Source organism: Sorex araneus, chromosome 1, assembly GCF_027595985.1.
Source record: "Sorex araneus isolate mSorAra2 chromosome 1, mSorAra2.pri, whole genome shotgun sequence".
NCBI lineage: Eukaryota > Metazoa > Chordata > Mammalia > Eulipotyphla > Soricidae > Sorex > Sorex araneus.
In genome coordinates, this window is record NC_073302.1 from 29,471,626 (window position 1) to 29,487,881 (window position 16,256).

Below are 16,256 nucleotides of genomic sequence, written 5' to 3' on the forward strand. Positions count from 1 at the left end.
TACAAGGCTGACGCTCGGCCACTGAGCCACTTTCCCAGGCCCACATCCTTATTATTTTGGCTTGGGGCTCTGTCAGTCTCTTTCTGCTTGGGGTTTACCCCCAGTTTGGAGACACAGGCTATGCTTGGGCTCAAACCTGGGACCGCTGCACAGACTTGTACTCCTGCCCTGCCAGCCATCTCCCCCACCCTAAGCTCACATCTTGATTTTTAAGGAAAAAAAAAACAACCTCTCCCCTCCCTTACCCTCCCCTCCTGTCTCTTGTCTCCTCTTTTGGGGGTGTTGTGGGTGTGGCATAGTCCGTGGAGACTCTCAGAGGCTATTCCTGAATCTGTGCTCAGGAGTAATCCCTGAGAGTGCTTAGGGGACCATATGGGGTGCTGGGATCAAATATAAATCAGCTACATGCCAGACAAGTATCTTACCTCCTGTGATTTTTCTCTGACTCTTGGGGCTTAAAGATGACATATATATATATATATATATATATATATATATATATATATATATATATATATATATATAAGTGCAGATATTTGAATGAGTTTACCTAACCCAAACAGGAGCCGGAAAGGCAAAGATGACAGTTTCTGAACTGAAAAGGCTTCCCGAGTCAGGGAGGAGGTGGTCACAAATGGTTGAACCCAAGTGATGTGGATTCTCTTACAGATGTGCGTGAAGGGTGATGTGGGGTTACAACTCCTGCCTCGTAGTTGCTCCCAGTAGTGCTCAGGGGTCCATGTATGGTGCTGGGATGGAAACTGGGGCTCCTGTAGGCAAAGTCTGCCCTCAGCCCTTTGATCAGACAGACAGTTGTGTGTGTGTTGTTAATGTTTTTTTTTTAAAATTCAATCACCAGGAATCACAAAGTCACAGTGTTGTTTGTGGTTGAATTTCAGTTGTACAATATTCCAACACCAGTCTGATTATCAGTGTTCACTTTCCTTCACCAATGTCCCCAGTTTCCCTTTTGCCAGCCCCCCCCACACCCCATGGCACATATGGTACATTTCTCTGTTTTGCTTTCTGTCCCCCTTTTTTGGCATTGGGTTTATAGTATTGTTACAGTTACGTGGTGCATATCACTTTACCTCCTTTTAGCGTCCAGTCCTCATCCAGAGTGACCACTTCCCCAGAGAGGGACTTTGTGTGTGTCATGTTTTCAGTATGGGTGACAGCGTCATGGACATGTGTGGTGTCCAGTATACTGAAGGTCTAACTGCTAGAATAAATCCTTCATTTTCTATCACTGTTCAGGCTCTGCTTCTCCAAGCATCCCCTGATTAATGCACATGCTAAGTCTTGGCTCAGCCCGTGTTTGATTGATTAGCATTGCATATCTGATGACCACGCGGCCTAGCAGTGTATTTGCAAATGCCAGCATCTGTGAGGATGGCTCCAGGGTCAGTGGGCAGACGGCTATCTCCTGACAGCATCCGCCGCATCCCCTCAGCAAGTCACATTTCTGCGTCTCACACATCATGTCAGAGGCAGTGGTTTATTTTATTTATTTGTATTCCCTGCCCTCCCTCTTTTTTTCCTGGTTGCAGAGAGTAGGAGTCTCTGTGCACTTGGGTACAGAATTGGTTGGGATGCTTGCACACTTGATTGTGGTACTCTTTGTGTGAGTATGGAGGGGGTTCACATACTTTAGTTGAGGTGCTTGCACTGTGATGACGGCAGAGTTGCTGGGGTCATGCTCAGTGCACGAGGGGAAACGCTGAGGAGTGGATTCATGGCCTCACACATGCACGGAAGGTGCTGTGCCACTGAGGTGGTTCCCAGGCTATGGAAATGGTTGTTTAATTCAAATCAGTGTCTTCAAGAGACAGTACAAGGGTTAAGGCACTTAATATGCATGTGGCCAACCAGGTTCCATCCCAGGCATTGCCATGGTCTGACGGTGGTGCCAGGAGCAAGCCCCTAGCATATGGCAGAGGGTACTACCAAACACTGGCAGTGTGCCTCCAAACAGCAACTGAACAAACATAAAAAAAAACTCCAAAACAGAACCCCAAGTCCCCCAAACCAAAATATAAAACCAAACAAAATTAGTATCTTCTAGGGACCTCTTGATTGAAATGGGCCAGTGTTGAAGAGTTTCCATGAGGGGCCTGGGCAATAATATGGTGGATAGGGCATTTGCTTTGCACGCGACCAATCTCGGTTGGACCCATGGCATCCCATATGGTCCCCCAAGCACCACCAGGAGTAATTCCTGAGTGAAAAGCCAGAAGTAACCCCTAAGCATTGCTGGGTTTGGCCAAATAAGAAAAAAAAGAAAGGAAAAAAAGGAGATCTCAGAGGTAGGAGCGATAGTACAGTGGGTAAAGTTTTTGTACACGGCTAATCCTGTTTAGATCCCTGGCATCCCATATGGCCTCCAGAACACATCCACAAATAATTTCTGAGTGTAGAGGCAGAAGTAACTCCTGGAGGGGGGTGCTGGAGTGATAGCACAGTGAGTAGGGCATTTGCCATGCAAGCGACCGACCCGAGTTCCATCCCCAGCATCCTACATGGTCCCCTGAGCACCGCCAGGAGTAGTTCCTGAGTGCAGAGCCAGGAGTAACCCCTGTGCATCACCAGGTGTGACCCAAAAAGAAAAAACAAAAGTAACCCCTAGGTGTGGTTCAAAAGCCAAAAGCAAAACAAAGAGTTTCTGTGAGTTCTTTCACTGAGTGCAACCTTTAAGGTTGGTACAAGGCTACCTTCAAGGTGGCCTTGGAAGGCAGTTCTCAAAGTGATTGAAATAACCAATATTCCATATTAGGCCAGGGTGAAAGAAGTATTGTGTGATGTGCGAGACTATATTTCTCTTTGTTTCCTGACCTTGCATTTGGAAATAGAGATTCTTAGTCGACATGCCTGTAATAGATGATCCTCTCCTCTGTTCTCCTCTCTCAGAAACTGAGTTCCTGGAACCAGAGACACAGCCCTCTGACCCTTCAAAGGTCCCCCCCAAAGAACAGCTTGAACATGAAGGAGCCTTGGGTGGGTCTTCTTGGATCTGCTATCCCCTGTTCAGTGGGCTCTCCCAGAGTCCAAGGCTGCTAGACTAGGCCTGGGCTAGAGAGGGCAGGGCTAGAGACTCCGAGGATAAATCGATTTAGTAACTGATTGAGCTTGGCGAGGAGAGACCTGGGAAAGTGCAGGGCTGATATTTCAGTTTGATACTTAAGGGCTTCCAAGGTTTCTTCCCAGCCTGCTATTTCCACCCCTCATGCCCAGAGCAACAAATGCCTCCTAAAACACATGCTACCTCCTATACCTCTGTGCCTTATGCCCTTGTTTTCTGGTTGTCTTTGCTCCCCTCCCCGCTGCCACCAGCAGATCTGACCTGCTGACCTTAAAAGCTGATTGAAGTTCACCCTCTGAGATCTCTTTCTCTGGACCATGTACCTGAGTGGAGGCCCCTGTGCACGGTGTCCCTTAGAGGCCTTGCTGAATTGCAGATTTTTTTGTTAAGACTTTATTATTGAATCACTGTGAAATAGATCTTTACAAAGCTGTTCGGAATTTGATTTCAGTCATACAGTCTTCCAACACCTATTCCTCCACCAGTGTACATTTCCCAGCACCAGAGTCCCCAGATTCCCTCTCATCACCTCCCGAACCCCCTACCCAGCCTGCTTTATGGAAGGCATTTTTCTTCTCTTTGTCTTTGTCTCTGTCTTTGTCTCTGTCTCTGTCTCTCCTCTCTCTGTCTCTGTCTATCTCTGTCTCTCTCTCTCTTTCTCTCTCTCTCTCTCTCTCTCTCTCTCTCTCTCTCTCTCTCCTTTTGAGAATTGTTGTTTGCAGTACAGATACTGAAAGTTTATCTAGTATATCCTTTTACCAACTTTTAACACTCAGTACCAGTACTATTCAGTACCTGTACTATATAGTAGAAGGCACTTCCATGGCCAGGGAAAACAGGGTCTAGGAGGACTGATCAATGGTTGGAATCAAGCACAAGTGTGTGTGGAGTGGAGAGTAGGTAAGATAAGATAAAAACGGGCCCGGCATGACAATATTGGCTGGAAATGATCAAACCGGACAAGTACTGTGCTGTGGTGTTTAAGCAGCAAGTCTCTAGGACTTTCGTCTTTCTTGAAAACTTAGTCCTACAGAAGCTATTATATTTGTATGTATTTTGGGATTTGGAGCTCATTGGTGATCCTGTGTGGCCGACTCTGTGCTCAGCAGTGACCCATGGTATTGCTTAGGGGACCTTATGCAGTGCTGGAGATGGAACCAGAGTTGGTCTGGTGCCAGGAAAGTGTCTTACCTCCTGTACTACTGCATCAGCCCCAGAATGTACTTTATTTTATTTTTTGATTTTTGAACTGTGCCCAGGTATATTCAGGCTTTACTCCTGCTCTGTAATCAGGGATCACTCCTGGTGGGGTTCCGGGGACTATATATGATTCCAGGGATAAAATTCAGTTGGCTGCACACACGACAAGTTCCATTCCTGTTCACTGTTCTCCCTCATCCCCTTCTCCCTGCACCCTATTAAATTTACTTTTGGTTTTTGGGCCACTCATGGTATTCAGAGCGTCCTCCTGTTTCTCTGCTCAGGGATTCCTGCTGGTGGTGTTCAGGGGGCCACAAGTGGTGATGGGGATTGAAGAGAAGTCAGCCATTTGCAAGGGAAATGTCTTACCTGCTGTATTACCTGTCCAGCTCCCTGGAAGCTATTTTAAAGGAAACTTTGCTTTGTATTGATCCAAACTAATCTGGCATTCAATGATTGGAAAGTTCTTTTAGTAGAAATGCAGGGGGACTAATGTCCCACTTTGTGTGGCCCTGCATGCTTTCTGGGACACAGCACTTTAAGTGCTAAAACTGGAGAAGTCCTAGATCCGCAATGAGTCAGCCTCCCTCTCCTGGCTGGTTCCAGATGGGTGGGAGTTACACATAATCTTCCTTCTTATCTCTGTCTTGACAAATTTCTGCTAACACTCTGTGTGCTTATTAGCTAGCAGGTACAGGAACAATCCTTCAGCTGATTCTTGAAGTTTCTGGGAAGCCCTTATTTTCTGTTCTAGGCTTTGTGAGCGACAAAACCAAGTAGATGAAGATACTGCAATGATAGATCCAATTGACCTTGCAGTAAGTTCGACGGAGAGTCTCTACGGAGAGAATGACCAAGCACTAGAACTCAGGCACTGTACTACATTAGCCTGCTTGCTGAATTTGTGTATTCCATTCACTCTGGAAGGCCAACCTTGGTGCTTCACTCAGGGAGGGTATTGGAGCAATCTACTAGTCCTTAGAGATTTTGGCTTCAGCCAGGAAATCAGCTCTGTGCCTTTCTCAGACATAAAGAGGTTTATATTTTGTTAGTCTCTGCAGTTTTTTACCTGAAGGATGGGTGGAAAATCACCTGAAGAAGACCACCAAAGGTTTGCTTTTTTTTTTTTCCACATTGCAAATTACCGCAATTCTGTCAAGAATTTCCCATTATCACCCTCCTATTCTTTCTTGAGCAACAGTAGGAAGAAAGAAGGCATAGAATTGGTTTACTTCGACTTGGAATAGCGCACAAAACAAGATCCCTCCTCCTGGGGTTCAGAGAAGCCAAATGCACGGGCCACTGGGCTGAATGGGAACAGCTGAAGTTCTGTTTTCGGATAAAAGAAACTCATTCTGATGGAGTCCCAGTCTTTAAAAAAAAGTCTCTGTTTTTTTTTTTTTTTTTTAATTTCCACATTTGTCTTCCTGGAAAAAAAAGGGGGAAAAAAACAACCCCGTGTGTTCCTTCCCTGCCTCTAGTCCTTTCAGAAGAAACCAGCTGGAGGACGGAGGGGACCGAGGCTGGGCTGCTGAGCTAGAAGTTGTGTGAACAGATTTTTCAAAGCAAGTGCTCGCATTAGCTGAGCGCGCATCCTCCCCGTGGGTTTGCACGCCAACCTTTGACACGCATTCAGTAAAACAACTTCACCTTTCACCCACTTTCTTTGTTTTCCAGCTGTGCGGTTTGCGCCTTGGGAGCACACGTGAGCAACTCTTGATGATTTTGTTTGCTTATACCATTTCTTCCTCAACAAAGAGAAAGAATAGAGGAACTAAATGGGGCTGTGGGAGGGAGGGGACTGGGAGGGTGAGGTGGCTGGGAATATGTCACGGATGGGAGGGATGCCAAGTGGATCTGGAGTCAGATGGCAGCCTGGTTTCTCACAAAGGTCCTTCATTTCATGGACGAAGACCCTGGATTAAGAGAAGAGAAATAAATAACTTGCTGGAGGCTGGCAAAAATGAGTGATTGGATCGGAAAGAATTTTATTTTTTCTAATATACTCAATTAAAATTCACGGAGTTCCAGGGTTGAAAGGAGCTTAAATTCATATTCAATCTCAAGCCGATACGTAAATTCAGGTTCCTTGTGCTCCTGTGTAAGCCACCGTATTGCCATGGCTGGTCTTGTTATACTGGTGATGGGAGTCTTATCGCAAAATGTGGGACTTCATTTGATGATTTCCTTGAGTATAGGACATTTGTGGGCTGGAGCGATAGCACAGCGGTAGGGCGTTCGCCTTTCACACGGCTGACCCGTGTTCGATTCCTCCAACCCTCTCGGAGAGCCTGGCAAGCTACCCACGGCATACTGGATATGCCAAAGACAGTAACAATAAGTCTCTCAGTGAGAGACGTTACTGGTGCCCGCTCGAACAAATCGATGAGCAACGAGATGACAGTGACAGTATATTTGTACCAATGCTGTGTTTTGAACTCTCTCTTTCTGAACATAGTAATTCCAATGAGAATTATACTAATACTTTTAGTACTGAGGTTAAGATGCCTGTCTTCATACAGTCGGCATTGGTCCAGCTCCAGCTCACGTGGTCTCTGATGCACAATGGAGAATGACCCTCCACCCCTCACTCACCACCACCAAACAGAGAGCTAGGAGTAGACTTTGAGCACTGTTGAGTTTCACCCCCTCCCCCAACTGATAAATTATAGGACACTTTTTGTTTGTTTCTTTTTGATATTTGGGCCACCTCCTCAGCAATGCTCAGGGATTACTCTCCTGGATCTGCATCAAGGAATTAGTCCTGACGGTGCTCAGGAGACCTTATGGGATGCTGGGGTTTGAACCCTGGTCAGTTATATGCAAGACAAGTGCCTTACCCACCGTACTATGGCTCTGGCCCCTATCTATAGGGTACTTTTTAATTCCCACAAGGGATACAGCCTTTCTGAGTAAGATACACCTTAAATAAGAACGTTTACTTGAGATATATCTTAAAACTCTAATAGTTTCAGAAAATAAATTTAGGAAAATACTGGTCCGGGCTATAGAAAAAAAATCTTGAAATATTACATGTAAATTAGTTTTTTGTCTTGGGAGCTATTGTCTACAGTGCTTGGAAGCCACTCCTGACTCACTCACTGGTCAGCTGACCGTGAGATGCTGGAGATTGAAAGCTTGCAAAGCATGAGTTCCAGCATTTGAGATATCCATGACTGTATGTTAAAAAATATATGTACATATATGTATGTATATACATATACATTTTGTTTTTGGGTTTGGGCCACATTCCCTGGTGCCCAGGGCTTACTCCTGGCTCTCAGCTCAGGGGTCACTCCTGGGGTTGTTTGATGTGTCAGGGATTGAACTGGGGTTGGTCACATGCAAGCCAGTGCCTTAGCCTTTGTGCTATCTCTCAGTCCAAGTTACATTATTTATTTATTTTTATTTAAAAAATATTTTTCTATCACTAGATTTTTATTTTCCCACCTTTTTATTTTTAATGGAATCACTATGAGATATAGTTACAAAGCTTTCATGATTGAGTTTTAGTCATACAATTATTGAGCATCCACCCTTCCACCAGTGTACATTTCCCACCAGCAATATCCCCAGTATCTCTCCCACCACCCCAATCCTGCCCCACTCAAGTTAGGTTTTTTTATACATTATATTTTAACAAAATAGAGGACTTTTGCTACTCAAAAGCATCCAGTGACAAACATGTTGCTTAAGTGAGAAGAACTACATTTCTACAACATAACTTTTTAATATAGGGCTAGAGATAGCACAGTGGTTGGGCGTTCACCATTCATGAGGCTGACCCGAGTTCAATTCCTCCACCCCTCTCGGAGAGCCGGGAAAGCTACCGAGAGCATCCAGTCCGTGAGGCAGAGCCTGGCAAGCTACTCGTGTGTATTGGATATGCCAAAAACAGTAACAAAAAGTCTCTCAATGAGAGACATTACTGGTGCCCGCTCAAACTTTTTAATATATAATAAATCATTCTGAAGGGTGCATGCAAATTTATTAACAATATTTTGCAAGTGAAGTTTGGGGAGAACTTTCATTTTTTAATTTTGCTCGTATATATTTTCTAATTTTTCTATTAAACAGTTTTCAGAGAATAACAAATATAAAAGCAACCAAGGACTAGTCCTTTAGGAAAATGAAGAATGCTTTTTTGTAGTAAGAATAAGCATTATTCCCTCTTTTATCTTCTTTGTAAGCTAGGGAGATTCTCTGTTATCTCTGTGAGAAATACAAAGCTAAAATACAGTTTTTCTTTTTTCTTTGAACAAAAACCACCAAGTACTCGCCTACATATCTAATCTAATCTCTGCCTTTTTGTTAAGACCCAGTGTAACCTGACCCTATTTATCTCTGAGGTTTACCTAATGCTAGTACCCTGCTGATAATGCTTACTTTCCTCAGGCTTCTTTCTGTTCCCAGTTCTTGTGTCCCCCAGGCTTATTTCTGCTTCAGTTCTGCTTTTTTTTTGTTTCTTCCCCAGATGGAACAGTCCTTTCCATGTGTTCTGTAAAATATACAGTGATTCTCTGTGCCTCCCACCCCTCATTTCCTGTCTCTCTACCTTTAGGATGCTACCTTTAGGATGCTATTTAGCATTTATGAATTCATTCTATTCTCCTAGGCTCAGCCCTTGCTGTTGACTATCAAAGGTAAACTCAGGTTCCTGGCTGGGGGGTTTGAATACTGGAAAGCTATGCCGATAGGGAAGAAGTAGCTAGAGTGAAGCAAGAAGTTGAAACCCAGGGAATAGACCATGAGACACTGGTCAAGTGACTGAGCAAATTAGCAGCTGATGAGATGTTAGAGCAGACAGACGGGCAGTGGGATTTGACTGTGCATTGAGAAGTGAGTGGCTCTCTCTGCTCTCTTGTGTGGTACCTGGTGGGGCCTCCTTGAACAGGGAACCAGATGCCACTGCACTCTGGCACCCTCTTTAATTACCAAAATAGAAGGAGGTCTGTGGGGTGCGGGTGACCCTCTGCAGATCTGTTTTTCCACACATCACCTAGTCAGTAACACAAGAGGTACACATTGAATCCAACACTTTTTGTATTATAACTAAGTAGAAAAAACTTAGGCTGGGAAGCTGCGAAATAAAGGGGTAGTTCACAAGCTACACATGTAAGAGGACCAAGTTCCATGCCCAGCACTGCATATCTTCTGGAAGTAACCCTGTACACTGCCTGGTGTGGCCCCAAAACCTCTCAGGAAAAAAAAAATAGAAAGAAAGAATCTCAGGCTGGTAGTAGTTTAGGCAAAACCCACAAATGTATTTACTCATGGAATCCAGTAACTAATGAACACCAGGAAATGTGGCTACAGCTGATGCCTACATTTTGATATTTTCAAGACTCTTTTTGAAATTTATTATACACACACAGAGGGAAGGAGGGAGAGAGAGAGAGAGAGAGAGAGAGAGAGAGAGAGAGAGAGAGAGAGAGAGGATCTTTGCTTTGCTTTTTTCTGCACTTCAACCCTTCTGTACTACAGATAGCCTTATGCCATCTGGTTATAAATACCCCCACAAAAAAGCCCCTAAAACGTTTATCTTTCAACATCCACTACCAAAGACAGACTGTTCTCTTACTCCAGTTGGGAATAACCCAGGGAAGGACTTTTGGTGACCTTGGGTTCTTCAGGTAAGTGTCCACCCTTGATTCATCCAATGTGTTCTGGAGGGTCTAGAGATATAGTTCAACACTACAACACACGACCTTTGTGTGTGAGTCCCTGGATTTGATACTTGGCACAGAAAAAAGAAACAACATACCTGTGAAGGATAACAAGACCACTATGGTGCCATGTGGAGTGGGAGGGCGTGTGTGTCGGGAGATGAGTAGTTTCCAGGAGCAGGTTGTTCTCAACGTGTCCAGTAGCATAGCAGCAACTGCAGCACCGTAAGGCTCAGTTCCAGCCTCTCAGTAGGTGTGCTGGAAACCTGCATGGAAAAACTGGCTTGCACACCACCTTTTCCTATTGTTAGAGCAAATTCAGCAAGTTTTTTTTTGTTCCGAGTTGCCCCCTGGGGGGTTGATAATTGCTGGACTAACCTGCAACTGTGCAGTCACTTTTTCCTGCTATATTAACCTTGGGACCTCCAGCTGTATTCAGACGTCCAACAACCCTATTTCTGTGCCCTGCAAAGGAACACTGACGACTTCCACTGTTCCATGGGTCTTAATGACTGTGAAGTCACTTTTGTTCCCAGAGGGAGCATGGTGAACCTACCAACACTGCCAGGTCACCAGCAGCCTTAAGCCATTCATGAAATGTTTCTGGGGATAAATCTAAGTGAAAAAAAAGAAGCCTGCTTCTATTCCCTTAGAGGATGGCCATTCGCCCTTCCTGGGAAGGTCACCTGGTCTTTAGGGGTGCAGAGGGGGAAGGTGAGGAGGTAGAGTTGGTGGAATATGAGCATCAAATGTCATTCTCTGCACCCATCTTTCATGACATCAGGAGGCTCCCGAGCCTGTGAGTTCCTGGTTCATTCGACTGGTGGAGAGTCAGAGGTCAGGACGTAAGAGGGCTGCAGCTGTGTGAATGGGAAGGTGGGGTGGAGTGAAGATCTACACTCGCCTCGGCTCCCTTTGCTGATCTCAGCTTGTTCTGCTTTGGCTTCTGCTGCTTGATCTGGTCTTTCCAGCTGTCCACTGGGCTTTTGATCTACCGCTTTCTTCAGGCTAGATGTCCTCGCTTTACTCTTCTGCACATTGATGTGTGGTGGGCTTGTCAGTAGATCCCAGACCTAGTCATTGAGCCCTTTCCTCTTGAAATCTACTGTTGTTTTTTTTTGCTTTTTGGGTCACACCCAGTGATGCTCAGGGGTCACTCCTGGCTCTGCACTCAGGAATTACTCCTGACGGTGCTCAGGGGACCATATGGGATGCTGGGAATTGAACCCGGGTCAGCTGCGTGCAAGGCAAACGCCCTACCCGCTGTGCTATCACTCCAGCCCCTGATTCAATAAAATTTAAAAAATTAAAAAAAAAATCTCAGGGCTGGGAGGAGTTGAGATGTTACTGGTGCCCACTCGAGTAAATCAACAAACAACAGGATGACAGTGATACAGTGATATACAGTGTCTTTGACTGTGCCCTGGACCCTGATTTTCCCTGCTTGCCATTTGGGCTTGATGCAATTGATCACACCACCTTTTCCAAATCTCCTGTTCACCTGCTTTCCTTATGCCAAAGGAAATGGCATAAGGCCCTCCCTTGCCCCCCCCCTATCAAACTATGTGAGAGATAGAGTGTATGTATGTATAGTGTAGGAGATATTAGAACATGAAACCTAAACCCAGACTATCTGATTTTAAACTCCCTCTTTCTTACTGGCTGTCTGTGTTGGAAATTTACTTCACCTCTCTGCGCTTCAGCTTCTTCATCTGTCAAATGGAAATAAAATGTCTAAGGGTTGTTGGGAGGATTAAGTGTACTAATAGGTACGACGGGTTTGGAATAGCATGTGGTTCATAGCATTGTACGAGTATGAGTTTTTGCGACTGTCCTGCCTCAGTAAGGATCATCTGACTTTGTTCTCTCTTGCACTTTTGCTCTAACCTCCAACCTACCAAATACTTGCAAATACAAAATCCACTTGGCCAACACTAAACCGCAGCCCAGACAATACCCAGTTTCATTTTCTATGTCAGTCTCATGTTCATGGGCCTCTCCTAAGACCAAGTGATGGCTCAAACCTTGCCCTTTGATGGCTGATTAGGGTAGCAATAGAGGAGTAAGATTTCTCCGTTGCTGAACCATGGCTTGGCAACTTTGTGTGTGTGTGTGTGTGTGTGTGTGTGATAGCAAATATTTGAAGCTTGGTAGACCACATATGTTTTTTTTTCCCTCTCTCCCCTTTTTCTTATCACATCCTTAAGTTTGAAAATCACCTTCACCTGAAAGCAGTATTATAGAAGATCACAAGCCACATTTTGCCCTCAGCTCAGTTTTTGAATTCCTGTGCTAGGTGGTAAGTTCCTTGAGGGCCTGTTAAGAATAAGTTTCTTGGTACTAGAGAGATAGTACAGAGGCTAAGGTGCTTGCCTGGCATGCAGCCTGACCCAGGTTCAATTCCTAGCATTGTGTCTAGTCCCCTAAGCACAACGTGAGCCAGGGGTGAGTCCTGAGCACAACCAGGTTTGGCTCATCCTCTCCCCTCTTCCCAAAATGAAGTTCTAAATCCATCTCTCCTCTCTCCCCTTGGTTTTTAGGCTCGTCGCCTCTATCATCTATTAATAGCTTGGGGACAAATTAGGGACAACAAGTACTCTGTTGGTACTTGTTGAATGAATAAACAAACGCAAATGAATCTCTGAGTTTTCAGATTTCAGAGAAAAAAATTCTGCTTAAATTCTGTACTGAATAGGAGAGCCCCATGGGAAGGGGTCTATCAAGTTGGCCCTTTGTTCTGTCTCTAACTACCAACGGACATAGATGCTTTCCAGGGAAAATTCCTTTATCTAAGTGCCTATGTGCAATTCACCTCCTTCCAGCCAAGAATGGAGTCTTGTTGCAGCCTCAGTTACATAATGATACCGTTGATGTCCTGGTAAATGTTTAACCTCCAGTTACCCAACACACAAGCCAACTCTCTCTGATTTACAGCTTTTGTCAATTTCCATGGTGTCAGAACTTCTACCCGGGCCAGTTTCACACAGGACAAACATGAAGCCATTAAGCTGGGCGTAGGGAAGACACACACGCCGTCAGCTTACTTGAGCAGGACCGTACCATTCACCCTCTTTCCTGCTTACTCCTGTGACCCCAAGATCACATACTCAAGGGGAGAAATTTGGAGAGAGACCTTAGCTGCTACAATCCCAGCTTTAGGATTAAGTTCTCTGCATTTTCCTGAAGAACGAGCCTGCCTTCTCAGGCTTCCTGGACTTGAGCTTTTGCCTGCTTTGATCCCTGACCCCTCACTGCTCTTTGGACCTCCTACGTCGCTTGCTTCTTCACAGCACAGAGGCCCCATGCTTCCTGACCCACTTGGGGCTTCCTTGCTGGCAGAGGGCGACGTGCTTTGGAGCACAGAGATGCACAGCCGCTCGACCACCTGCAGCCTCTTCGGGTTTAGCTTCCCCAGTTCAGCCCTCCCAGCATGCCTCTCTCACTGCCAGGACACTAACTCCTCCCCTGCTGTTTGCTAACTTAGTTCTCAGCTCAATCCTTTCCCAGTCCTGCCTTCTGTCTGAACAGCACCGTCTATTATCTAACCATTGGTTTTCAACCATTCAACACCGGAGGAACAGTGAAAATAGAAACATTTCTTAGACTGCCAAAGCAGAGATGAAAAACATTACAATGAGAATATTTATACATCACTATTTATAATATATCATATATGTGATATATAATATAATATTTATAATAGAACTACTCTGTGATTCAAGGATACCATATGTGAAGTGGCAATAACATTTTCACAGATGGGCAGGACACTTTTGTGGATCAACAGTGGTCTACAAACCAGCTGTTGAAAACCACTGCCATAAACTCCCAAACATTCTTCCCCTTTGTTGGTTCACACACACACAAAAATAGCTTATAGGTATTTTCTAGGTACCAGATACCATGTAGGCACTGAGGATGTATCAGTAAATGAAGCAGGTAGTGATTCTATGCCCCGGCGAAGTTTATATTAAAATGTGAGGAAATACTTGCTGAGTAGCAGGTAAATAATAATAATAATAATAATAATAATAATAATAATAATAACAATATAAAAGGTGGTGACAGCAATAGCACAGTGGGTAGGGCGTTTGCCTTGTATGCGGCCAACCCGGGTTTGATTCCTTTGCCCCTCTTGGAGAGTCTGGCAAGCTACGGAGAGTATCTCCCTGCATGGCAGAGCCTGGCAAGCTACCCATGATGTATTGGATATGCCAAAAACAGTAACAACAAGTCTCACAATGGACCCGCTCAAGCAGATCGATGACCAATGGGATGACTGTGACAGTAACAGTGACAAGTATGCTGGAAGAGGTGAACAGAGAAGGGTGGCAGAGAGAGAGGCTGGTGGTTCAAAGGGCCTTACTGAGGAACGAACATTTGTGCAAAGCCTTCCAAAGGGGACCAGGACGTGTCTTATACTCTCCTATATAACATATGCTCAGAGCTAACACCTAATCATACAGATCTGTAGATGACTCAGCCTGAAAGCTTTAGTTCTGTATGTTTCTTATAAAGGGGTCTTTTTCAGTAAGAGGTAGGAAGTGTTATGATGATACGCCTGGGATTAGGTATAGTAGAAAACTGTGGTTTCGAATCCTTGCTCTGTGACCAATTAGAGAAGCTGGAGGAGCCCAGCACCTACCCAATGGAATAGACCAGGGCTTCTTTTTTTAACAACAATTATTTTCTTTTGCTTTTGGAGTCTTGGACCACATCTGGCAGTGTTAGGGGTTCCTCACAGCTTAAGGGAGGAAGAGGTCAGGGCTCAGTTCCCACTGGTGTCTGGGGCCGGCCTCCTGCATGTGAAGCACATGCTCTAGGTTCTTGAGCCCCCTCCCCCCCTCCACACCAGGGTCGCCGAAACTTTTCCCACTCACTCATTCCTTTCCACCTGAGAAATGGAACACATACGAGTGCTGCCAGAAACACTTCAGACTCATTGCACATTCAGAAACCTTTCACTGTTCCCCAATTTTTCACACCCCCCCCCCTGTGTAGCTATCGGAGTCACAACCCACAGCTTAAGAAGCTAGGTACTTGAGGGTAGATACCAAATGGTGGGATGACCAAATCACATGGTAGCTCTGTTCTTCCTTTTCCAAGACACCTCCATAATGTTTTTCACTAGGGCTGAGCTAGACGACATTCCCAGCAGCAGTGCCTGAGAGTTCCTTTTTCACCATGTCAGAGAAGATTGTTTCTATCCTTTCTGGTATGTGCCAGAGTCACTGGTGTGGAGTGATGATTCATTATTGTCTGATTTTGGATTTCTATGAATAAGTGACAATGAACACTTTTTCGTATGCCTACTGGTTATCCATCTAACTTCTTCAGAGAAGTGCCTATCCATTTCCTCTTCCCATTTTCTAATGAGGTTGTTGAATGCATTAATGTTGATATTTGCGAGTGCTTCTTATATCCTGTACACTAATCCCTTATCTGCTGTGTTATGGGCAACTATTTTTTTCCCCAATCAGTAGAGTGTCTTTTAATTTTAGCCCTTGTTTCTTTTTTCGTGCAGAAAGTGTCTGTCAAGCCATCAGGATGGGAAGTGAAAGGGAATCTGGGGTCAAAGATGGTGGCATTGGCAGTAGGAACATTATAAGCTTGAAAACATGGACTGGAGCAATAGCACAACGGGTAGGGCATTTGCCTTGCACGTGGCTGACCCGGGTTCAATTCCCAGAATCCCATATGGTCCCCTGAGCACTGCCAGGGGTAATTCCTGAGTGCAGAGCCAGGAGTAACCCCTGTGCATCACCAGGTGTGACCCAAAAAAGAAAAAAAAAGAAAAAGAAAAAAAAAGAAAAAGAAAACTTGCTATAAACAGCTATGTAAAATCATGGTATCTAAGTTTAAAAAAGTGAAAAAAGAAGAAGAAAAAGAAGCTAGGAACTAGACTATGGACTTCTTGAGAGCAGAGGCTGTATCTTGCTAGTTCCTCTGACAATGCGTGTGCCTAGCGTATTCTTGTGTCTGGCACATGGTAGGAACTGATAGGTAGGGACTATATTAATATTAATTTCAAAGTTAAATCTTGTCTGCTTCTTCGCCCAATGAGTTCTAGATTCCTCATGTGTAAAATGGGAGTGTTCATAATGATAAAACTAGTAACTAAATCACAGTGTTGCCATGTAAATTAAATTGCAGTACTTTATAATGTATGTAGAACACTTGGCGCAATGTCTAGTACATAGCTAGTGCCAACTCACTTGGCACTAAGTATTCAGAGTGGTCCTATTGTTAGAGTTAGCATACAGAATTAGTTTCTAGATCAAGGCACACACTCATGGAAATATTTATCACTT